This window comes from Macaca nemestrina, chromosome 15 (genome assembly GCF_043159975.1).
Source record: "Macaca nemestrina isolate mMacNem1 chromosome 15, mMacNem.hap1, whole genome shotgun sequence".
Taxonomy (NCBI): Eukaryota; Metazoa; Chordata; class Mammalia; order Primates; family Cercopithecidae; genus Macaca; species Macaca nemestrina.
Genome location: NC_092139.1, coordinates 38,673,401 through 38,699,267, shown reverse-complemented (window position 1 = coordinate 38,699,267; position 25,867 = coordinate 38,673,401). Strand labels below are relative to the sequence as shown.

At 46.2% G+C, this 25,867-nt stretch overlaps 1 protein-coding gene across 3 annotated transcripts in view; it reads left to right on the top strand.

Annotated features, from left to right (window-relative positions):
* Nucleotides 1-892: 892 nt before the first annotated feature.
* The window catches only part of LOC105481564 (solute carrier family 23 member 2), a 147,158-nt gene continuing 122,183 nt past the window's right edge, over nt 893-25,867 (top strand). For 2 of the 3 annotated variants that reach the window (XM_071079629.1, XM_071079628.1), the window contains exon 1: nt 900-986. The gene's annotated coding sequence lies outside the window, so the exon portion shown is untranslated. Of the gene's footprint in view, nt 987-25,867 lie in introns of all 3 variants that reach the window. The other variant, XM_071079632.1, reaches the window with a different exon arrangement.

The window sequence follows — 25,867 nt, the reverse complement described above, 5'->3', positions numbered from 1 at the left end:
GTATTCAGATTTCAGCAGTGGCTCCATACATGTGGTCCTCAGACCAGCAGCAACAGCATCACCTGGGAACTTGCCAGAAATGCAGATTCTGGAGCCTCAGGCCAGACCTCCAGCCTCAGCAACTCTGGGGGTGGGGCCCAGCCATCTGCATTTTAATGAAGTCCTCAAAGTGAAGCTGCCCAGCTCTGAAGACCGAGGGCCAGGGATTTAGATTTGGCCTTTCTGCTTAGCGGTCCGAGAACCTCACCCAGGGGCATCACCTGGGGACAATTTATAAGTGCAGACTTTCGGGCTGCACCCTAGAGCCACTGAATGTGAACCTGCCCCAAGCCTAACACGACTCCCAGGGAATTCAAGTCTGAAAAGCCTTGGTTTGTAGTACCATCTCTGCATGAGGTAAGGAGAACGTCTTCTCCAGTTAAGTTAAAATACCTGGCTACTTAAGTGGAGAAGCGGTGAAATTGTTTTAAAACATCCAACCCACTAAGCCGAGTGCACCACAAACTGCCTGATTATCATGCTCGAGCAATGACAGGGCTCGGTGACAGGCGGTGTAAAAAGGGGGGACCTGGACCAGGACACTCAGGGACCAGCGCTCTGCTTGCCACGTGGGTCCCCCCGGAGCAGGTGTGACTGATGGGAAGGGTCGCGAAGGGGGGCGTTGTTTCCGCGCAAGGGAGGGAAATGAAAGGAACGGGAAGGGGACGGCTGGGTGCGAGGCCCGAGATGTTCCGGGGAGCGCTGCCGGGTGCCAGGGGGCAGCCCCTCCCGGGGCGGAGGCCCGAGGCTAGGGGTCGGGGGCGGGGAGGGAGGTGGGCCCCAGACCGGCGCGGGGGCGGGCGGCTCCGCTGCTCCCCGCCCCCGACCCGCCCCTCCACGGCGCCATTTTGCAGGCGGCTGTCGCGGGGACCGGAGGCGGCGGCGGCAGCGGGCACTGCGGCGCCGAGGCGCGGCGGCAGGACGGGAACCACGCGAGCTGCAGCCAGGTGAGAGCCGGGCCGCCGCGCCCCCTGCCCGGCCCGCGGGCCGCACCTGCCGGCCGGGCCGCGAGGTGTCCGCCGCGCCCACGAGGCCGGCCCCCGCGCGCTGTCACCCACCGGCCCCGCGGCGCGGCCTGCGCGCCCCCACCCCGACCCGTCTCCCGGGACCCCGCGCCCGCCGGCCAGCCTGGACCCGGGGTCCAAGATGCCCGGCGGCCCTCAGTTCCTGCCGCCCCGCCGGCCGGGCCGGGCCCCCGGGGTACCCACCCCTGCCTGCCGCGGGAGCCACAGCGCGCTCGGGCCCTCAGGCCGCGCAGCGGGGAGGCAAATGGGGCGCCCCCAGAACCCCACTGGCTGCCGCCGCCTCTTCCCGGGCTCTGCGTCCGCGCGTCCTGGGGTCGCTTTCCTCGCCCCTCCCCAGGTGGTGCGCACGGGTATCGTCTCGCTCCCTGGAATTCAGGGGCATCAGTAGGGGCGGCAAGAGGGTGCCTTTTACATTCTTGCTTTCTTCCCGAGCTCCTCCGACCTCGGGGTCTTTCTGGCCTGTTCCCCGGGGGTCGCGAGTCCCCCTCCTTGCCACCTTTAGGGGGGAAAAATGACATTTCAAGTGTGACTACTTTAAGGCGCAGGATTTTCTCCTTCGTCTGGTCCTAGATGCCCCCCCTTGGATGGGTGGCTGATAGGATGTCGGCCTGCAGGCTGGGGGTTTAAGCGTGACTGATGGGAAATTATGGATTGTCAGGGCAAAGGGTAAATGAGGGCAACTGCAGGTGGAAGAAAGTCACCCATAAGGGCTTTCTGGGTCTGCAGCGTTTGTGGTAGGTGCTACTTCTATTCTTGCAGAGCTGGGAGACGGGCGGGGGAAGATGCAGTCCCTGCTGACAATTGGGTCATCTGCGCGCAGAGAAGGCCCCGGGATGTGCGAGGACATGGGACCGGGAGTCCGGGGGCAGTCTGGTTTGAGCTGTCACTAATTGGCCATGTGACCTCCCTCAGCCGGCTTCCTCCTCTCTGAAGCAAAAGGCTGGAATCGGGGTGGCTGGAGCATTTTTATTTTATGTTTTTGTATTTGAATGCTGTTAGGTTTGGGCCTCACCATTTCTGGTTGTCTGCACCTGCCTTTTAACCGATGCAGGTCACGTTGCCTGCCTCTCCTGAAGGTGTTTGAACCTGATGAGATTTATAAAGGACCCTTTCAGCTAAAAAAATCAGAATTCTGTGCTGGGTTATGGTTGGCTCTATCAGGGTCACTTATGAATGTATTACTACTGTTCTCTTTTCATTCATTCCCCAATTTAATAGCTTTTGGGCACCGGTGGGTGTGCCCAGTGTAAGCTCTTATGGCACACCTGCTAGTTAAAGGGAGGCAGCGGGTGTGTCCAGCCTGTTCCATGTGACATGCTAAGCATGAGCTATCTGCTTTCTAGGCTATTTCTTTTGCCAAAATGGCAACCAGCTTCTTTCTTTTAATACCAAGGCATTTCTCTTTTGGTTTCTTTGCTTAGTGTGGAAGGTGATTTTTTTAAGAAAATAGGGATTTCAGGAACTTTTTATGTTGACAGTTTTTTAGATGGTTGCCTGGCAGTTGTATTCTCTGACTGTGGTACGGTCAATTAAGTCAATTACGTTTAAACATCTGTTGACATGTTTAAAAAATGCCTATTAAGGTACCTGGGCCGGGTGTTGTGGTTCACACCTGTAATCCCAGCACTTTGGGAGGCTGAGGTGGGAGGATTGTTTGAGGCCAGGAGTTCAAGACCAGCCTAGGCAACATAGCAAGACTCCTGTTTCTATATTAAAAAAAAAAAAAAAAAAAGCTGAGTGTGGTGGCCAGCTTAAAAAAAACCAGTACCTGGCTAGAAAAATGTAGATGGTTTTGCTAGGTTTCATGCCATACTATCTATCTCATTTATGGAGCAAACTCTAGTCTATGTAGCATTGCAGAAATGAGTCATGTGTCCCAGGGGCAGGCAAGCACATGTAGCCACCCATTGAGTAGTCTGTCCATCTGTGTCTGCCCATCTATCCATCCACTTGGTGACCAGGTGCTGTTGAACAAATCGTTGTTGAATAAACTGTGTCTTTTGCCCTCACAGAGCCTAAGGTCTAGTTTGTGGGGTGTCTGAAATCCCTAATTGCCTACTGTTGTCATCTTCAGTGTCTCTAAAGACAAACCAGGGATCTGTTTGGAGACCTATTTTCTGGTACCACTGGTAGCTTGAGGAATTTTCCCATTTTGGTTAAGGTAATTAAAAGCAGTAGGCTGGGGCTGGGCGTGGTGGCTCATGCCTGGAGGCTCATGCCTGGAATCCCAGCACTTTGGGAGACTGAGGCGGGCAGATCGCTTGAGCTCAGGAGTTCGAGACCAGCCTGGCCACCATGGTGAAACCTCGTCTCTACTAAAAATACAAAAATTAGCCGGGCACGGTGGTGCATGCTTGTAATTCCTGCTGTACAGGAGGCTGAGGCAGGAGAATCGCTTGAACCTGGGAGGTGGAGTTTGCAGTTAGTCGAGATCGTGCCACTGCACTCCAGCCCAGGCGACAGAGTGAGACTGTCTCCTAAAAAAAAAAAAAAAAAAAAAAAAAAAAAAAAAAAAAAGGTCAACAGTAATAATTTGAAATTATATGGTGCTTTGTACATGTACATTGAAGCTTTTTAAAAACGTATTTATATTTAATCCTCTTAGGCTTTTTAAATTTAAACATCTTACAGTCCTTCCTGACCTGTTTCCTGGCCTTGCCCATAAAACTCTCACACACCAGTCTATTGGTTCTGAGTGCCCAGTAACCTCATTAATTCATTTTCATGCCCTGCTGTTCCTCCAGTTGTTCTCTGGGCTTCCTTTTATTCTTTCGGTAGGGAACCATCCTCCTCCAGGTTAAGCTGTGCGTTGCAGCCTCTGGGTTGAAATGAGCCCTTTGTGCGCTATGCCGTTCTTCTCATTTTCTCTCTGGCTTTGCTATTTTGAACCTGTTATTTTGTCACAGGTTCTAGGTTGTTGGCTCTCCTGTAATTGAGGTCTGCTTTCAGCTTCACCTTTCATAGGCCTTTCATACATTTATTACATTGTTTGAGTGCCTAATCTGTGCTGGGTAATATTCGTGGTGCTTGGGATGCTGCAGGGAGATTCCCAGCCCACATGGAGCCCACACTGTAGGGAGCTGGACAATGAGAGCTGGTGCTGTGAAGAGGAATCTGGCAAGGCTTGGGGGATTAAGTATGGGGATGGGAGTTGATATTTTGGGAAGGGTAGACAGGGAGGAAGGTATATTAGTCTGCTAACACTGCCACAACAAAAATAGCACAGTGTGGGTGGCTTAAACAACAGAAATTTATTTCTTACAATTCTGGAGTCTGGGAAGTCCAAGGTCAAGGTTCTGGCCTATTTAGTTTCTGGTGAGGGCTTTCTTCCTGGCTTGTAGGTGGCCGTCTTCTTGATGAGTCCTCACATGGCCTTTTCTTGGTGCCATTTATCTCTTTCTGTTCAAGCACTGTTGGTCACACCTGTAATCCCAGCACTTCGGGAGGCTGAGGCAGGAGGATCACTTGAGACCAGTCAAGGCAACATAGTGAGATTCTGTCTCTACAAAAAAAAAAAAAAAAAAAATTCGCTGGACGTGGTGGTGTGTGCCTGCAGTCCCAACTACTCAGGAGGCTAAGGTGGGAGGATTGTTTGAGCCCAGGAGGTTGAGGCTGCAGTGAGCCATGATTGCGCCACTGCACACCAGCCTGGGTGACAAAGCTAGACTTTGTTTAAAAAAATAAAGTTTTCCTATTGGATCAGGGCCCCATCCTTAAGAACTCATTTAAATTCGGTTACCTCCTAAAGCTTCTATCTCTAAATACAGCCACATTGTGGGGGTAGGGCTTCAACATAATGAATTCTTTCAGTGGTGGTGGGGGATACAGTTGAGTTCATAGCAGAGGGCTTGAGTCATCTTTGACTAAAGATGTGAAGGGAGTGAGGCATGTGGAGATCTGGGAGAAAGATCATTCTGAGGGGAGGAAACAGCAGATGCAAAGGCCCTGAAGCAGGAGGAGGGGATAATTTGGTCTGGAGGTCAGAGAACCCATGGGGGTCAGATCACAATAAGGCCATGCGGACCACTGTAAGCCCTGCAGATTTTACCTTGAGGGTGGTAGGAGCCATTGGAGGGTTTTGGAGTAAAGAAGGGAGGTGGACTGATCTAGTTTTTGGCAAGCACACTCTAGGCACTGCTGTGTGAGAGAGAGTGAAGTCAGGACAGCAAGGAGACCAGCCAGATGGCCAGTGCAGGGCTGAGGGGAGACTAGTGGAATTTCAAGGTGAGGTTGAGATTTGCTAATGAACCAGAAAGAAAATTGAGGAGGCCGCCGAGGTTCTGGTCTTAGTACCTAGAAAGAAAGTGGCCATTAACTGAGATGCTGGAGGAGCCAGTTTAGGCCATGTTAAGTTGTAATGCCAACCCGACATACCCAAATGCAGCAGAAAAGCAAGGGTGGAGATTTTTGGGGGAGGTCATCTTCAATGGAAATCTAAATCTTGGGGGCTTCTCATTGTCCTTTGTCCCAGTTTTCAACTTTGACCTCAGGTGACCTCAGCTAAGTCCGTGACCTCAGATTTAGGTGTCTCTGAGGCCCTCTATGGAAATTCCATCCTTAAAGGAGAGTGGCTTTCTCTGGTGAGTGATCAGGAAAATCTTCACTCATGAGTTTTTTTTTTTTTTCTTTTTTGAGATAGAATCTTGCTCTGTTGCCCAGGCTGGAGTGCAGTGGTGCCATCTTGGCTCACCGCAACCTCCGCCTCATGGGTTCAAGTGATTCTCCTGCCTCAGCCTCCCAAGTAGCTGGGATTACGGGTGCATACCACCACACCCGGCTAATTTTTGTATTTTTAGTAGAGATGGAATTTCACCATGTTGGCCAGCTGGTCTCGAACTCCTGACCTTGTGATCCGCCCACCTCGACCTCCCAAAGCGCTGAGATTACAGGCGTGAACCACCGCGCCTGGCCCACTCATGAGTTTTGCCCAAAGCAGCTGATGGCTCAGGCTTCCTTCCCAAAGGCATCATCTCACTGAGCACCTGGTGGAGGTCATCCATGTCTGTGTGTAACTCTTACAGAGTTGAATCCTTCCATCTTCTAAGTTGAATGGAAGTGCAGTTTGATAAGGGTCACTTCTCTGTTGGACCTTCTCCAAGCAATAGAAGGGACCCTAGAAAGACAAGAGAGTCCCATGTGATAGGACCAAGGAAACAGTGATAGTGCCCATAGGTATCGATTATGTATTGGGCACTTGAAGTTATTATTGCTAGTCCTAGCAACTGGCAGGCACGGTGGCTTCTGGTCCTTCATTTATTGATGAAGGCTTGGGTACCTTCTGTAAGTTAATTCCTGAGTCTTGAATTCTGTTCCATGAAACTACTGTAGAACACTATTCCCAGCTCTCATCTGAAACTCAGGGTTTCTAAGTTCCTGTTAGTGTAGAAGAGGGCAGAGAAGCCAGTGTCAGTTGAGTGCCAGGGAGCTCTGCCCAGCACTCCTGTGTTCTCTCACGCGATCAGTCTCTGCAGCCCTGTGGGATGGGAATTAATCGCTTTTCATCCTTCAGCTGAGGATGCTGAGGTGTGGCAGGAGGGCAGCTCCTTACCTAGGGTCTTAGCGCTGCTAAGTAGAGTCAGGATTTGACCCTAGGCCGGTCAGTTGCCAAGCTCGAAGTTAGACTCAAATCATGCTGTGCTTCTGTGTTCCAGGATGACTTTTGGGGACTTGGGATAGAAAGTAGGGTTAGGCTAGAGAAGGTGGGAATGACATTCCAGATTGAGGGATCAGTGTGAGCGAAGGGCGAAACGGGAGAGGCATATGCCTGGGAGAGGGTAACTGAGTTAGGACAGTTGGAAGGATGTGATGGGGGTCAGGTGGAGAGGTCCTTTGATACTATATTACGGGGCTTGAATCCTTGTCTGGAAAGCCACGGGGAGATTCCCAGAAGGGGAGTGACTTGTTCAGATGTGCATTTTAGAAAATTTTGGGGTGGAGTAAAGGGTGCACTGGGAGGAGGCTGAGGCTGAGTTGGAACAGGATCATCTCCTCTCTCTCGCTCCTGCCTTGTTTGCCTGTGGTTCATTCCTGGCTACAGTGTTTGCCTTTATGTACCCTAGCTTGGATTCCTTCTGTCAGTTCCCCTGTTTGTTCCTGTAGGAATCTTCTATCCACCACCTCAACGCTCACACATTTTCCCCCCACCACTGGCTTTGTTTTGTTCAAGTGAATGTATATACATACCCCCACCTCCATTTAATTAAATTTGAATAGGCTTTTTCATTCTGGACCATCATTTCATCTCAGAGTTCTTGGCTTTGTGACTGAGGGTCTTCTCCACCCTGCTTCAGACCAAAAGCACTGCTATGTCCTTGGTCTTCATGGAGGAAACACAATTTCTTTTTTTTATTTTTTTGAGACGGAGTTTTGCTCTTGTTGCCCAGACTGGAGTGCAATGGTGCGATCACAGCTCACTGCAGGCTCCACCTCCTGGGTTCAAGTGATTCTCCTGCCTCAGCCTCCCAAGTAGTTGGGATTACAGTCACCTGCAACCATACCCGGCTAATTTTTGTATTTTTTTTTTTTTGAGACGGAGTCTCACTCTGTTGCCCTGGCTGGAGTGCAGTGGTACGATCTCGGCTCACTGCAACCTCCGCCTCGCAGGTTCAAGCAGTTCTTCTGCCTCAGCCTCCTGAGTAGGTATGCCTGACTAATTGGCATATTTTTGGTAGAGATGGGGTTTCACCATATTGTCTAGGCTGGTCTCGAACTCCTGACCTTGTGTGATCCACCTGCCTCAGCCTCCCAAAGTGCTGAGATTACAGGCGTGAGCCAGCGTACCTGGCCAACACAATTTCTTATACATTCTCCTTTAGATGGGATTTCAGCCTCAAATTTGGTTTAGCTTTATTGACTCCTCTCCAGGGCTGGCTAAAAATCATTTGCTGTCTCCAAAGGCAAATCACCTAGCTGGGGGCTAACTACAACACCTTCGTCGCCAAACATGGATCTCATTCTGAAGATCTAGGGTGGGCCCCGAAAATGTGCATTTCTCACAAGTTCTCAGGTGACAGGGATGCTGCTGGTGGAGGAATCACCAGCATCTGGTTTTGTAAATAAGCTTTAATTGCAACACAGCCAAGCTCACTCAAGAGACCATGTAACTCTGGCCCTTTATAGACCCTTCACAGAAAACATTTGGTGATCCTTGCTTCACAGTAAGGTATATGTGATCAGTGCTGAGAATTTTCTATTGAATTCGTATATCTGTATCTATATATTTTTTGAGACAGGGTCTCACTCTGTCACCCAGGCTGGAGTGCAGTGGTGAGATCTCTGCTCACTGGCAGCTTCTGCTCCCTGGGCTCAGGAGATCCTCCCACTTCAGCCTCTTGAGTAGCTGGGACTACAGGCATGCACCACTACACCCAACTAATTGTATTTTTTCTAGAGACAGGGTTTCACCATGTTTTTAGAGGTGGGGGTCTCCTGTGTTGCCCAGGATGGTCTCGAACTCTTGAGTTCAAGCCTCCTAAAGTTCTGGGGTTACAGCCATGAGCCACTGTGCCTAGCCCAAGTTCATATATTTGTTATCAAGAGCTTCTTTGATATTTGTATTTATAGACATTGCTTCACAAATTTTTCCGCAGATGCATGATATGGGGGAATGTATGCATATTTAAAAGTGTTTGGAATATAACAAGCATGACACTTCTTTTAAGTCTTTTCTGTTTTATCTAAAATTAATGTGAATTTCTCATTCTGTTTCAGAAACATCAGTGCTTGTTTTAATATAAAACATTTTTCTTCCATATTCTTTGAGTAAAGTTGATGCTACTATTTATGTTGTTTTTGATCTTTACCTGCTTGAGAAACATGTGCAGGTTGGGTATCCCTTCTCTGAAGTGCTTATGACTAGAAAGTGTTTTGGATTTGGGTTTTTTAATTTTTATTTTGGCATATTTGCATTATACTTACCAGTTGAGCATTCCTGATTTGTTAATCTGAAATTCAGAATGCTTCAGTGAGCATTTTCTTTTGAGTGTCTTGTTGGCACTCAGAAAGTACTGAATTTTGGAGCCTTTCAAATTTTGGACTTTTGAATTAGGAATACTCAACCTGTGTTAAGATTTGCATTTTTTTTTTTTTTTTTTTTTTTTTTTTTGAGACAGAGTCTCGCTCTGCCGCCCAGGCTGGAGTACAGTGGCGTGATCTTGGCTCACTGCAAGCTCCGCCTCCCGGGTTCACGCCATTCTCCTGCCTCAGCCTCCCGAGTAGCTGGGACTACAGGCGCCCGCCACCTCGCCTGGCTAGTTTTTTTGTATTTTTTAGTAGAGATGGGGTTTCACTGTGTCAGCCAGGATGGTCTCGATCTCCTGACCTCGTGATCCGCCCGTCTCGGCCTCCCAAAGTGCTGGGATTACAGGCTTGAGCCACCGCGCCCGGCCAAGATTTGCATTTTTTTGTTCTACTTTGCAAATATTTTTTTCTATGCCTTGAATTTAAGTCTGTCGGCCGTGTTCGGTGGCTCACTCCTGTAATCCCAGCGCCTTGGGAGGCCGAGGCGGGCGGATCACCTGAGGTCGGGAGTTTGAGACCAGACTGACCAACACGGAGAAACCCCATCTCTACTAAAAATAGAAAATTTGCCAGGCATGGTAGCGCATGCCTGTAATCCCAGCTACTTGGGAGGCTGAGGGAGGAGAATCACTTGAATCCGGGAGGCGGAGGTTGCGGTGAGCCAAGATTGCCTCATTGCACTCCAGCCTGGGCAACAAGAGCGAAACTCCGTCTCCAAAAAAAAAAAAAAATAAATCTGTCAATCTTTTTTTATTTCCCATGGCTTCGTTATCTCAAGGTTTTATAGGTATTCACTCATATTTTCTCTTAGGTCTTTAAAAAAAATTGGCTATAATTAGTGTGATACTTGTTTTGGAGTATTTTATGAAGTGAGGATTATTTGGTCCCTCTAGTTTATATTTTTTAGGTACTATTTATTAATTCATCCTTATTAACTTAAAAAATAACACCTTAATCATATGCTGAATCTGTTGTTTTACTCAGTTTATCTGTTCTTTTGCCATGATCTTACTATTTTGCTCATTATAATCACTTTATAGTAGGCTTTGTTATCTCGTAGTGCCTATGCTCAGTTTTTACTCCAGTGTTTTTGAATTTAGGGTTTCAAAATACTCTCTCCACCTCGAGATGGAGTCTCACTCTGTTGCCCAGGCTGGAGTGCAGTGGTGCCATCTTGGCTCACTGCAACCTCTGCCTCCCAGCTTCAAGCGATTCTCCTGTCTCAGCCTCCCGAGTAGCTGGGATTACAGGCATGTACCACCATACCCAGCTAATTTTTGTATTCTTAGTAGAGACAGAGTTTCACGATGTTGGCCAGGCTGTCAAAATACTTTTAACGGGAAATTGCATTAAATGTATAAGTTAATATGGGGAGACTTGTCATCTTTATAATATTGACTTATTTTGTGTATGAACAGAGCAAGTCAGTGTCTCTAGATTTTTCCTAATATATGGTCTATAGATTACTTATTATTATTATTATTATTTTTTTTTTTTTGGAGACTGAGTCTGGCTCTGTCGCCCAGGCTGGAGTGCAGTGGCCGGATCTCAGCTCACTGCAAGCTCCGCCTCCCAGGTTTACGCCATTCTCCTGGCTCAGCCTCCCGAGTAGCTGGGACCACAGGCGCCCGCCACTTCGCCCGGCTAGTTTTTTGTATTTTTTAGTAGAGATGGGGTTTCACCGTGTTAGCCAGGATGGTCTCGATCTCCTGACCTCGTGATCCGCCCGTCTCGGCCTCCCAAAGTGCTGGGATTACAGGCTTGAGCCACCGCGCCCGGCCTAGATTACTTATTATTATTATTTTTTTTGTGAGACAGAGTCTCTCTCTGTTGCCCAGGCTGGGGTGCAGTGGCATGATCTTAGCTCACTGCAACCTGCACCTCCCGGATTCAAACAATTCTCCTGCCTCAGCCTCCTGAGTAGCTGGGATTACAGGTGTGCACCACTACACCCAGCTAATTTTGGGGTTTCACCATATTCGTCAGGCTGGTCTTGAACTTCTGACCTTGTGATCCACCTGCCTTGGCCTCCCAAAGTGCTGGGATTACAGGCATGAGCCACCCTGCCCGACTGATTACTTATTCTATATTTTAAAGTATTTGCTGGACTGGACATGTGGCTTACACCTGTAATTCCAGTACTTTGCGAAGCTGACATGGGAAGATTGCTTGAGGTCAGGAGGTTAAGACCAGTTTGGGCGTCATAGTGAGACCCCATCTCTGCAAAAATTTTTACAGTAGCCTAGTGTGGTGGTGTGCATACCTGTGGTCCCACTGACTAGGGAGGCTGATGTGGGAAGAGAACTTGAGCCCAGGAGTTCAAGGCTGCAGGAGTTCAAGGTGCCACTGCACTCCAGCTTGGGCAACAAAGGGAGACACCCTACTCAAAAACAAAGAAAATATTTGGTATTTAGAATGTGATTATCTCCCCTCACGCCTCCTTCCCAACCGCTATTACTAACTGGTATAGAGCAGGTATAAAGCAAGTATACTGCTTGCAGTTTGTATGTTGTGGGGTTTTTTTTTTTTTTTTTTCCGAGACAGAGTTTTGCTCTCGTTGCCCAGGCTGGAGTCAGTGGTGTGATCTCGGCTCACAGCAACCTCCATCTCCCAAGTGATTCTCTTGCCTTAGCCTCCCAAGTGGAATTATAGGCATGTGCCACCACGCCTGGCCAATTTTGTGTTTTTAGTAGAGACAGGGTTTCACCATGTGGGTCAGGCTGGGCTTGAACTCTTGACCTCTGGTGATCCACCTGCCTTGGCTTCCCACAGTGCTGGAAATTACAGGCATGAGCCACTGTGCCCAGCCTTGTTTTTAACAAGATAAGAGATGGAGGCCAGGGGCAGTGGCTCACGCCTGTAATCCCAGCACTTTGGGAGGCTGAGGTGGGCGGATCACCTGAGGCCAGGAGTTCAAGACCAGCCTGGCCAACATGGGGAAAAACCCCCTGTCTACTAAGAAAAAAAAAAAAAAATTAGCCGGGTGTGGTGGTGCATGCCTATAGTCCCTGCTACTCGGGAGGCTGAGGCCTGAGAATCAGTTGAACCCAGGAAATGGAGGTTGCAGTGGGTCCAGATCACGCCACTGCATTTCAGGCCAGGCCACTGAGTGAGACTCTGTCTCAAAAAAAATTAAATAAAAAATGAGATAGAGATGGAATCTTGCTGTGTTGCCCAGGCTGGGCTCCAGCTCCCAGTCTCAAGTGATCCTCTGCCTTGGCCTCCCAAAGCGCTGGGATTACAGGGATGAGCCACTGCACCTAGCCAGTCTGTATGTTTTATAACCGACCACCTGTATTAGTCAGGGTAGGTAATGCTAGTCAAAAACTGTGGCCTGACAAAGAAAACATTTATTTCTTGCCCACATTTATTTTAGATGGTTCTTTTTTAAGTGGTGACTTGGAGATCTAGGCTCCTTCCATTTTTGTCACAACTGGCAAGAAGATGTGACCTGTAAGTTTGCCATGTAATTTTGTGCGTGGAAGTTTTTTTCATGGGCCAAGCTTGGAAGTAGTATGATTTCTTCCGAGGTCTGTTGGCTCTATTTTAGGTGCAGGGGGGCTGGGAAGTGGAGTCCTTTGGTGTATCCGTGAGGAAAATGTAGTAGTACCATGTCTGCTATACTACTTAACCAAACTCCGTTGTTCTTATTTTTCAGTAGATTCTCTTGAGTTTCTTAGATAGGCAATCATAATACATGTTGAGCATTTCTAATCCCCAAGTCTAAAATTGGAAACTTTTGAGCACTGACAGGATGCCACAAGTGGAAAATTCCATACCTGACCTCATGACATGGGTTGCAGTCAAAACTTTATTTCATATGCAATTTTTTTTTTTTTTTTTTTTTTAAGAGATCTTGCTCTGTCACTCAGGCTGTAGTGCAGTAGCAAGATCATGGCTCACTGCAGCCTTGATCTCCTAGGCTCAAGTAATCTTCCTGCTTTGGCCTTCCAAAGTGCCAGGATTACAGGTGTGAGCCATTGCACGTAGCCATTATACACAAAATTATTTAAAATATTGAGTAGAATTACCTTCAGGCTATGTGTATAAGGCGTATATTAAACATAAATGAATTTTGTGTTTAGACTTGGGTCCCGTTCTCAGGATATCTCAGTATATATATATGCACATATTCCAAAATCAGAAAAGATACAAAATTTGAAACACTTCTGGTCCCAAGCACTTTATACAAGGAATACTTAACTTGTGGTTGCAAATGATCATTTTGTCTTTTTTTCCCCCTTCCGATAGTTAGCTATTTGTTTTTCTTTTCTTTTTTTTTTTTTTTTTTCTTGAGACGGAGTCTCGCTCTGTCGCCCAAGCTGGAGTGCAGTGGTCGGATCTCAGCTCACTGCAAACTCTGCCTCCCGGGTTTAAGCCATTCTCCTGCCTCAGCCTCCAGAGTAGCTGGGACTACAGGCACCCGCCACCTCGCCCGGCTAGTTTTTTGTATTTTTAGTAGAGATGGGGTTTCACTGTGTTAGCCAGGATGGTCTCGATCTCCTGACCTCGTGATCCACCCGTCTCGGCCTCCCAAAGTGCTGGGATTACAGGCTTGAGCCACCGCGCCCGGCCTGTTTTTCTTTTCTTTTCTTTTTTGAGACGGAGTCTCGCTCTGTTGCCCAAGCTGGAGTGCAGTGGCATGATTTCCATTCACTGCAACCTCCGCATCCCAGGTTCAAGTGATTCTCCTGCCTCAGCCTCCTGAGTAGCTGGGACTACAGGCACCCGCCACCACGCCCAGCTAATTTTTGTATTTTTAGTAGAGACGGGGTTTCACCACATTGGCCAGGCTGGTGTCGAACTCCTGACCTTGTGATCCGCACACCTCGGCCTCCCAAAGTGCTGGGATTACAGACATGTGCCACCACGTCCAGCCAATTTTTTAATTTTTAATAGAGACCGCGTTTCACCATATTGGCCAGGCTGATCTCGAACTCCTGACCTCAGGTGATTGGCCCCCTCTGTTTCCCAAAGTGCTGGGATTTACAGGCGTGAGCCACCACGCACAGCCAGCTACTTTTTGTTTTGTTTGTTTGTTTGTTTGTTTTTGAGATGGAGTTTTGCTCTTGTTGCCCAAGCTGGAGTGCAATGGTGTGATCTTGGCTCACTGCAACCTCCACCTCCGGGGTTCAAGCGATTCTCCTGCCTCAGCCTCCTGAGTAGCTGGGATTACAGGCGCCCACCACGGCGCCCGGCTAATTTTTGTATTTTTAGTGGAGACAGGGTTTCGCCATGTTGGCCAGGCTTGTTTTGAACTCCTGACCTTAAGTGATCCATCTGCCTTGGCCTCCCAAAGTGCTGGGATTACAGGCATGAGCCATCACGCAAGGCCAACTGTTTTTTTTTTTTTTTTTTTTTTTTAATTTTTTTAATGCGTTGTAGAGTACTTGCAGAATAGGTTTAACTGTCATAGTTCTTATTTTCACTTTTGACTCAAATGCAATATTGTAAATAGTCTTTAGTGGTATTCAAGAAGTGTCCTAATTACAGTCTCATACATAGTGTTTTTTTGTTTTTTGTTTTGTTTTGTTTTGTTTTTTTGTGTTTTTTTGAGATGGAATCTCACTCTGTTGCCTAGGCTGGAGTGCAGTGGTGCGATCTTGGCTCACTGCAAGCTCCGCCTCCTGGGTTCATGCCATTCTCCGGCCTCAGCCTCCTGAGTAGCTGGGACTACAGGCGCCCACTACCATGCCCGGCTAAGTTTTTGTATTTTTAGTAGAGTTGGGGTTTCACCGTGTTAGCCAGGATGGTCTCGATCTCCTGACCTCGTGATCCGCCCGCCTCGGCCTCCCAAAGTGCTGGGATTATAGGCGTGAGCTACCGCGCACAGCCACGTAGTGTTTTGTTTTTTAGCAAACAAAGCTCAGCATCTTGACATTGACCCTGGAATCCTCACAGATATTCTTGGTAGTCTCTCCCTGATAGTGATAATTCTCTACATTTTTGTTTCCCTGCCGATTTGAAGATGACCTCAGATTTCTTGACGCGCGGAGTTTCGCGAGTGATCTTTCTTCAGGTTTGTCCCCAGGGCTTCTGCTTTAGCCCAGGCTGTTGGATTGTACAGCTGCTCGCATCTTCTGTGTCAGAGATCCTGACCTGCAGTCTTTGAAAATGTTGTCTCCCTCTGAGAAGTTTGATGGGTTCTTGTTCCTCTTCCTTTATTCTTTCATCCACTCAAAGATAAACTGAATAAGTTAGCAATATCGATTTTGTTCCTTCTCCTTTCTTTCCTCCAGTTGACGCTTGGCTTCTGTTTGAGTTCTTTTTGTGCTTGCTTCTGGACCCCTAGTGTGAGTTTGGGGCCTGCATGTCCAGGCTGCCCACCTGCAGCCCTGCAGTCCCCATTTCCAGTGATGGTGCACCCTTCCCTGTGGAGCTCCCCACGTGATCTGCAGTAGACTTCACCAGAAGGGGCCTGAATTTAGTGGGAGTAGGAAGCTCCTCTGAGCCCTGAGAGGTGGACGGAGGAGGGAAGCGTATTACTTGACTTACCAAAGTAGATACCAGGGTCAGCTTTACTTTTTCTGCTATTTAGTTCCATGCTTACAATGATGCTTTAAAGTGACTTCAGCTTTTTTTCAATTTCTCTTTTTGACTCTGAGATCTCACACTTACTGTTTTATTTCTTGAATATCGTCAACTGCTAAAATGTATTTTCCAGACTTTTTGTTTTGACTGACCCACTTCTCTCTATTTATATTCATCTGTGTGTGTGTGTGTGTGTGTGTGTGTGTGTGTGTGTGTGTGTGTGTATGTATCTCAGACAAAAGTTTTGAGGCCAGGCGCGGTGACTCATGCCTGTAATCCCAGCACTTTGGGAGGCTGAGGTGGATTGAACCAGACGAGATTCTGTGGGCATGGCAGGAGAGGGACTCCCTATATCCAGGAGTTCGAGAGCAGTTTGGCCAAAATGGTAAAACCCCATCTTTACTAAAAATACAAACATTAGTTAGACGTGGTGGCAGGCAGCTGTAATCCCAGCTACTCAGGGGGCTGAGGCAGGAGAATTGCTTGAACCCAGGAGGTGGAGGCTGTAGTGAGCTGAGATTGCACCACTGCACTCCAGCCTGGGCAACAGAGGGAGACTCCATCTCAAAAAAAGAAAAAGTTTCATGGCCGGGCGTGGTGGCTCACACCTGTAATCCTAACACTTTGGGAGGCCGAGGTGGGTGGATTGCCTGAGCCCAGGAGTTCGAGACCAACCTGGGCAACATGATGAAACCTTGTCTCTACTAAAAATACAAAAAATTAGCTGGGCATTTTGGTGCACTCCTGTAATTCCAGCTACTCGGGAGGCTGAGGCATGAGAATCACTTGAACCCGGGAGGCGGAGGTTGCAATGAGCCGAGATTGTGCCGCTGCACTCCAGCTTGGGCAAAAAAAAAAAAGGTTTCATACCACATCACATAACCTTTGTTTTTTTTTGTTTTTTGTTTTTTTTTTTTTTGCGGCAAAAGGGGTCTCTCTGTGTTGCCTAGGCTAGTCTGGAACTCCTGAGCTCAAACCATCCTGCCCCTGCCCCTGCCTTTGCTAGGATTATAGGCATGAGCCACTCCATCCAGCCAGATAAACCTTTTAGGCCGTGTCGTCTGAAATTTTCTATGCTGATTTCATGATGAAAATTTTGGTTATGATGTCCTAAATTGATATGGTCCTTTAAGTAGAAAGGTTAATTCTTCATACTATCCTATGGAAAAGGAACCAGACGAGATTCTGTGGGCATGGCAGGAGAGGGACTCCCTATATCCAGAATAACACGTAAGAAAGCGTCATTGAGATAATTTACATAAAATTCACTTATTTAAAGGATAGGCTTCAGTAGTTGGTAGCATGTTCACTGAGTTTCATAACCGCTACCATCTGGCTGTCATTTGTGGTTACTCTCCCTTCTCCCCTTTTCACCCAGCCCCTAGCGACACTAATCCACAGTCTATTTCTATAGCTGTGCTCTTCTGGACATATAAATGGTATCATACAATATGTGGTTTGGGCCAGGCACGGTGGCTCACGCCTGTAATCCCAGCACTTTGGGAAGCCAAGGTGGGCAGATCACCTGAGCTCAGGAGTTGAAGTCCAGCCTGACCAACATCGTGAAACCCCGTATCTACTAAGAATACAAAAATTAGCTGGGCATGGTGGCGCGTGCCTGTAGTCCCAGCTACTAGGCACACTGAGGTGGGGGTATCGCTTGAACCCGAGTGGCGGAGGTTGCAGTGAGCGAGACTGTGCTATTGCACTCCAGCCTGGGCAACAGAGCGAGACCCTGTCTCAAAAAAAAAAAAAAGTATTTTTTTGTGATAGACTTTTTCACTTAGCTTAATGTTTTCAAGGTTTATCCATGTTACATTGTGTGTCAGCACTTTCACTTTATTGCTGAATAATATTCCATTGCATGGATGTATACCACATTTTGTTTATCCATTAATTAGTTGATGGAGATTTGGGTTATTTTCACATTTGGCTGTTATAAATAATGCTGTTATGAACATCTGAATACAAGTTTTTGTGTGATCATCTTTTTACTTTTCTTGGTAGATACATAGAAGTGGAATTACTGGATCATATGGTAATTCTATGTTTAACATTTTGAGGAGCTGCCAAACGGTTTTCCAAAGTAGGTTCTTCAGAATTACATGAGGGTTCCAATTTCTCCGTGTCCTTGCTGACAATTGTTATTGCTGCTCTTTTTGATTATAGCCATCCTAATGGGTGTGCAGTGGTTTTGGTTTGCATTTCCCTAGTGACTAATGATGTTGAACACCTTTTCATGTGTTTATTGGCCATTTGTATGCTACCTTTGCAGAGATGTCTATTCAAATTCTTGGCCCGTTTTTTTGTTTGTCTTTTTGTTTGTGTTTGAGGCCAGGTCTTGCTATGTTGCCCAGTCTGAAGTGCAGTGGCTTGTTAATAAGATCATAGCTCACTGTAGCTTCAGATTCCAAGAGATCCTCCTGCCTCAGGCTCCGGAGTAGCTGGACTAGAGGTATGTGCCGGGTCATCCAGCTTTCTTTGCCCATTTTATTAGGTTACTTGTCTTTATATTGTTGAGTTGTAAGCGTTCTTAATATATTCTTCACGACTCCTTTATCTGGTATGTAATTTGCAAATATTTTTTCCCCATTCTGTAAGATTCTTTTTCACTTCCTTGCTGTGTCTTTTTTTTTTTTTAATGTGAGACGCAGTTTCACTCTTGTTGCCCAGGCTGGAGTGCAATGGCGCGATCTCGGCTCACTGCACTCTCCGCCTCCTGAGTTCAAGCGATTCTCCTGCTTTAGCCTCCTGAATAGCTGGAATCACAGGCATGCACCACCATGCCTGGCTAATTTGTGTTTTTAGTAGAGATAGGGTTTCTCCTTGTTGGTCAGTCTGGTCTCGAACTCCTGACCTCAGGTGATCTGCCCACTTTGGCTTCCCAAAGTGCTGGGATTACAGGCGTGAGCCACCGCACCCAGCCTTGCTTGTTTCTTTTGCAGTTAAAAAAGTTTTAAATTTTGTTAAAGTCTCTATGTATCTGTTTTTCTTTTCTTGCTTGTGATTTTGGTGTCATATCTTAGAAACCACTGTCTAACCCAAGGTCATAAAGATTTACCCCCTCTCCGTTTTCTTTTAAGAATTTTACAGTTTTAGCTCTTAAAGTTGGATCTCTGATCCATTTTAAGTTAATTTTTGTATATGTTTGAGTTAGGGGTCCACCTTCATTCTTTTACATGTGGAGTTTTTCTTTTTTTTTGAGACTGAGTTTTACTCTTGCTGCCCAGGCTGGAGTGCAGTGGCGTGATTTTGACTCACTACAACCTCTGCCTCCTGGGTTCAAGCGATTCTCCTGCCTCAGCCTCCTGAGTAGCTGGGATTATAGGTATGTGCTACCATGCCTGGATAATTTTGTATTTTTAGTAGAGACAGGATTTCTCCATGCTGATCGGGCTGGTCTCGAATTCTCGACCTCAGGTGATCTGCCTGCCTCAGCCTCCCAAAGTATTGGGATTATAGGCATGAGCCACCGTGCCCGCCACACATTTGAACTTTCAGTTGTCTCATCACCATTTGTTTAAAGGATGACTCTACCTCCCATTACATTGTCCTGATACCCTTTTTTGAAAATCACATTTAGGTTTATTTGTGAATCCTCAATTGTATTCTCTTAATCTACATGGCTACCCTTATCCTAGTATCTTTGTATGTACTTATACCCCACTGTCTTAATTAATATAGCTTCATATTACTTTTGAAATGGGGTAGTGGGAGTCCTCCAATTTTGTTGTTTCTCAAGATTGTTTTGACTATTCTGGGTCCTGTGTATTTCCATAAGAATTTTAGGATCGGCTTGTCAATTTTTGCCAAAAAGACAGATGGGATTTTGAGAGTGATTGCATTGAATCTGAAGATCAGTTTGGGTAGTATTGCCAAGAATTACATATTTTTAACTGAAAAATTTCTTGAGACAATATTTATCTGCATGAGGAGCAGTACATTATGATAATTTCTTCCAGCCTAGTCTAGTCTACTTCATTCCATTTTTTCAAATTCAGAAATTGCCATCGGTCAGGCACGGTGGCTCATGCCTGTAATCCCAGCACTTTGGGAGGCCGAGGTGGGCAGATCATGAGGTCAGGAGTTGGAGACCAGCCTGGCCAACATGGTGAAACCCCGTCTCTACTAAAAATACAAAAATTAGCTGGGCGTGGTGATGTGCGCCTGTAATCCCAGCTACTGGGGAGACTGAGGCAAGAGAATGGCTTGAACCCAGGAGGTGGAGGCTGCAGTGAGCTGAGATTATGCCACTGCACTCCAGCCTGGGTGACAGAGCAAGACTGCATCTCAAAAAAGAAAGAGGCCGGGTGCAGTGGCTCATGCCTGTAATCCCAGCACTTTGGGAGGCTGAGGTGAGGTCAGGAGATTGAGACCATCCTGGCTATCACGGTGAAACCCTGTCTCTACTAAAAATACAAAAAAATAGCCAGACATGGTGGCATGCGCCTCTGGTCCCAGCTACTCAGGAGGCTGAGACAGGAGAATCGCTTGAATCCGGGAGGTGGAGATTGCGGTGAGCCCAGATCTCGCCACTGCACTCCAGCCTGGGCAACAGAGCGAGATTCCATCTGAAAGAAAAAGAAAGAGAGAAAAGGAAGGAAGGAGAAGGAAATGGAAGGAAGGAAGGAGAAAGAAATGGAAAGAAGGAAGGAGAAGGAAATGGAGGGAAGGAAGGAGAAGGAAATGGAAGGAAGGAAGGAGAAGGAAATGGAAGGACATGGAAGGAAAGAAGAAGGAAATAAGGAAAGAAATTGCCAACCCCAGGCACTGATTTGAGTACTCTCTCTCATGGACCATTCATTTTCTATTGTTTGAAAAATATGCTTCATGTCAGTGGTCCTCAACCTTGACAGCAAATTGCAATCACCTGGGAAACTTTAAAAAACTACGGATGCTGGACACATCCATGAGACCGGGATGCCGTTGATGAGAAATTCAGCCCGAGCACTTCCAGGTGATTCCAGGGTACAGCCAGAGCTGAGCACCATTGCTATAAGTAAACTAAAATTCAGATATTTATACTGCTTTTAAAGCCTTTTCATAGTCGACTGAATGGGATGGAAATGTGCATGTTGCTAACTTACAGGTCCTTATTTTTTTTTTTTTTTTTTTTTTACTTACAGGTCCTTATGTGTCAATTTGATGACAAATGTATTAGGTCTGTTTGTGCACTTTCGCTTAATGTAAGACGACCTGTGATGCAGTTCTCTTGAGAAATTGAATGATTATGTTGTTGACTTGCCTGTGGGTGTGTAGGGTTGTCCCTGGTCTATGTAGAGAGCAAAGACAGAGCCGAATGTTTGGAGATCATCTGTCATTTCTCAGGAATTTTCGTGTCTGCCTTTTTGCAGTAGGAAATGGATTGAGAAGAATATGTGGGAAATTCACAGCTATTTTAGGAATTGTCATATAGAGACCACTAAATCTATTGGTTAGAATTACTGTTGATGTATATGAAGCTATTGGTCAGAATTAAGGTCAGAATTAGTGGAAAAATATCTGGACTGGTGTCCTGTCTTAGAGAGATTAAGGAATATTAGGATTGTGGTGGAATGCTTATATATAAAGTAGCTTATTTTACTCATTGAATATTCTTTTATCTGGTTTTATTTGAAAGTAAAATGTGGCTGGACGCAGTGGCTCACACTTGTAATCCCAGCACTTTGGCAGGCTGAGGTGGGCAGTTCACCTGAGGTCGGGAGTTCGAGACCAGCCTGGCCAACATGGTGAAACCCCATCTCTACTAAAAATACAAAAATTAACTGGGCGTGGTGGCAGCTACCTGTAATCCCAGCTATTTGGGAAACTCAGACAGGAGAATCACTTGAACCGGGTGGCGGACGTTGCAGTGAGCCAGGATTGCGCCATTGCACTCTAGCCTGGGCCACAGAGTAAGACCCTATCTCAAAAAAAGAAAAAAAAAAGAAAAAAAGAAAGTAAAATGTGCAGATATACAATATATATAACTATTTTTTTTCAAAGTAGAGATTCTACGGAGGGTATTTAAGCCTGTTTTTTACTAAGCAATGTATCTTAGACACGTAACTAAATAGTCCTTTAAAACATGGTTATTCACAGCTCATTTGTGCTGAATACATCATGTTTTATTTGACACATCCTTCTATTAGGTATTTAGCTTATGAGCCATTTTCTGCTGTGGTAGACATAATACAGTGGTGAAAAGCATTGTACCTAAATCTGTGTGCATTTTCCTGAGTATTTCTTTAGACTAAGTTGTTGGAAGGGATATCGTTTGCATTTCTAAGGCTTTAACACATAAGTAACATATATGCCAGAGACCTCCTGCATTCAGGTTAACACACTGGGAAGTATTGCCATAATAAAACATTTTTTCTTTTTTATGCCAATTTGAGTGAAGAATGGAATCACCATGTTTATTTTGCTTTTCTTTGATGCCTAGTGAGTTTGAGCACTTTTTAATGATTCTTTTGGTCATTTATATTTTGTTTGGCTTCCTGTATTTTTTGTCAGTTTTTCCAGTCTTGTATCTATCTCTCTTTCCTGGTGATTTATAGCAGTTCTTTTTATATCAAGGACATGAACACTTTGATAAATATTATACATATTTTCCCCATTTGCCTGGTAATTTTGTGATGTATTGGAGAACTAAGTCTAATTTGCAGATCTTTTTCTTGATTTAATTTTCAAATTAGAAGTCTCATTTTTCAAACTTTAAAGTTTCAAAGGAAACATTTTTCTTAAAGATGAATAAAAATCTGTCAGAACATGATTTTGTTTAAAGTATTTTATAGATTTCTTATTTGCTTGTCTACTAAAATAACGCTTGGAACAATCAGCTGCCACCTTTGAATTTAAAAGAGAAGTAAAATTTGGAATTGAAGATTTTCCAATATTATTGTCTCTATATTTTAATTTTTTTTCATATATTTAGACATCTTTTTTGTAGAGGCAGGGTCTTTCTATGTTGTCTAGGCTGGTCTTGAACTCTTGGTCTAAAGTCATCCTCCTGCCAGGGCTTCCCAAAGTTTTGGGATTATAGGTATGAGCCACCATGCTGGCCCCATTGTCCCAGTAAATGTGAACCTTAAGTTTGGGCGCTTTTGGTGTTTAGACCCTTTGGGTACACATAATGTCTTTTGGGTTGATGGTGCTCTTTTGTGTTAATTTCTTTTTTTTTTTTTTTTTTTTTTTGAGTTGGAGTCTCGCTCTGTTGCCCAGGCTGGAGTGCAGTGGTGTGATCTCGGTTCACCGTAACCTCCGCCTCTCGGGTTCAAGCGATTCTCCTGCCTCAGCCTTCTGAGTAGCTGGGATTACAGGTACACGCCACCAAGCTCAGCTAATTTTTGTGTTTTTAGTAGAGACAGGATTTTGCCATGTTGGCCAGGCTGGTCTCAAACTCCTGACCTCGTGATCCGCCCGTCTCAGCCTCCCAAAGTACTGAGATTATAGATGTGAGCCCCCGCGCCCAGCCCTTTGCAGTAATTTCTTAGTTTTGCTCCAGTAGTATTAAATTGGAGACTTTTGCATTATACTTAGATAATAGCCTTAAATAACTCTTTCTAATTTTATCCTGTAGGCTTCTTGTTTAAAAATCTGTTTGTATTCCAGCTCTCGGGAAGCACTTGTCCTAGCTAGGTTTTAGGGGCTTGCTAGTCTTTTTTTTTTTTTTTTTTGAGACGGAGTCTCGCTCTGTCGCCCAGGCTGGAGTGCAGTGGCGTGATCTCGGCTCACTGCAAGCTCCGCCTCCCGGGTTCACGCCATTCTCCTGGCTCAGCCTCCCGAGTAGCTGGGACTACAGGCGCCCACAACCGCGCCCGGCTAATTTTTTGTATTTTTAGTAGAGACGGGGTTTCACCGTGGTCTCGATCTCCTGACCTTGTGATCCGCCCGCCTCGGCCTCCCAAAGTGCTGGGATTACAGGCGTGAGCCACCGCGCCCGGCGTGGGGCTTGCTAGTCTTGTTGGCTCCTTGAGGTTGTGGAGGGGGGCTTAATGTGTGTAGCTTCATAGCATCTGGCTCAGCACAGCTCAGAATAGGTACTACACATGCCCTGTGTGCATATCCTGGCATTTTCCCTTTAACCATCCCTAGGAGAAATGAGACCAGTATGGGTTCTGGTTCTGGGGCTGCCTCCAACTGGGTGTAAGACTCTGTTTCCCCTCTGTGCCTTCCATTGCCAGTGGTGAGCCGGGTTGCAGGATTTCTAAGCACCTTGTATTCATTCTTTCCACCCCCATCATTGAGCACTGTCTTTCGGCAGGGTGCTGGGGAGAAGCAGCCTGCCCAGGCTTAGCCATTTCTAGGTCGTCCTCGTTTTGAGTTCACAATTCTGACCTCTGGTTACTTTAATCTGGTTATTATCTAATCGTGATCACTCCTAGACATTTTGCAGAGGTTTAGAAAGTTTTGGGACTGACAGACATAAAATAGGCTTTTCAGCTTAGTTGAAGGTCAACAATGCTTGTTCACACGCAAAGGCGCAGTTTATGAAGGGAAAAATAGAACCATTTATGTTAACCGAGCTTGACTTATTAGCACCGATAGTTGCCATGGGAGTGTTTTTTTAAGTTTGTCATTTTGCCAGGAATGTAAATTGGGGCATTACTCCTTAGATCTTCATGTAATTAGGAGGATGGACAAAGCCTCTATTTTTCTTGAATCAGAAGTTTATTATCCCATTTATAATATGGGAGTAAGTAAGGAAAGGTGTCTTTAATTTTTTTGTTTGTTTTTGTAGAGACCCTTGTTATGTTGCCCAGGCTGGTCTTGAACTTCTTGGCTCAAGCGATCCTCTTGCCTCAGCCTCCTGAAGTGCTGAGATTATACAGTGTGAGCCACTGCCAGTATCTTTAATTTTTTTATGATAAGTACAACTTAGGCATCGAGCAAAACTATTTTTAGTGACTTGTCTTGCGTATATATTTATGAATTTTGAGCTTTTAAAAAATCACAAATAGGCCAGGTGTGGTAGCTCACACCTGTAATCCTAGCACTTAGGGAAGCTGAGGCAGGAGGATCACATGAGCTCAGGAGTTCGAGACCAGCCTGGGCAGCATGATGAGATCTCGTCTCGCTCTCTCTTTTTTTGAGACAGAGACTCGCTCTCTCCCCAGGCTGGAGTGCAGTGGTGCAGTCTCAGCTCACTGCAGCCTCTGTCTCCCCATTTCTTTTTTTTTTTTTTTTGAGACGGAGTCTCGCTCTGTTGCCCAGGCTGGAGTGCAGTGGCGCGATCTCGGCTCACTGCAAGCTCCACCTCCCGGGTTCACGCCATTCTCCCGCCTCAGCCTCCGAGTAGCTGGGACTACAGGCGCCCGCCACCACGCCCGGCTAGTTTTTTGTATTTTTAGTAGAGACGGGGTTTCACCATGTTAGCCAGGATGGTCTCGATCTCCTGACCTCGTGATCCACCCGCCTCGGCCTCCCAAAGTGCTGGGATTACAGGCTTGAGCCACCGCGCCCGGCATCTGTCTCCCCATTTCAAGTGATTCTCCTGCCTCAGCCTTCCCAGTAGCTGGGACTACAGGTGCATGCCACCATGCCCAGCTAATTTTTGTAGTTTTTTAGTAGGGTCGGGGGTGGGAGGGTTTCACCTTGTTGGCCAGGCTGGTGTTGAACTCCTAACCTCATGATCCACCCACCTCAACCTCCCAAAGTGCTGGGATTACAAGTGTGAGCCGCTGCACCCAGCCTGAGATCTTGTCTTTATTAAGAAAATAAATAAAAATATAATACGTGTTCGTTAATAATGGGTAAAGTAGAAAAGCAAAAAGAAATAGGACACCACCTGCATCTGAAACCCTGGGAGGATCCAGTTAATATTGTAGTAAGTGTCCCAGAATGCCTGTCTTGCTGAAGAAGTCATGTTCATAAAGAGAGAGATGTTCTGCCTTTTTTCACCCCACTTTGTAATAGATCATAACTATTTCCGTGTGTCATGATAGAGTACTGCAGAATGGCCCAGTAGTATTTTATCATACAGTGTTTTACTATCATAATTTATTCATGTAGTCCTTACATAGTGGATTCTACTTGTCCTACAATTGAAGTGTATACAATTATATTCATCTAGTTACTTTTCTAGAACAATGATTTTACTGGATATGCATTTTTGTTATTTTTTTTGAGATGCAGCTTTGCTAAGCCGCCCAGGCTGAAGTGCAGTGGTGTGATCTCGGCTCACTGCAGCCTCCTCCCCCCACCCCCCGGTTCAAGCGATTCTCCTGCCTCAGCCTCCCAAGTAGCTGGGACTACAGGCAGGCATGCGCCAC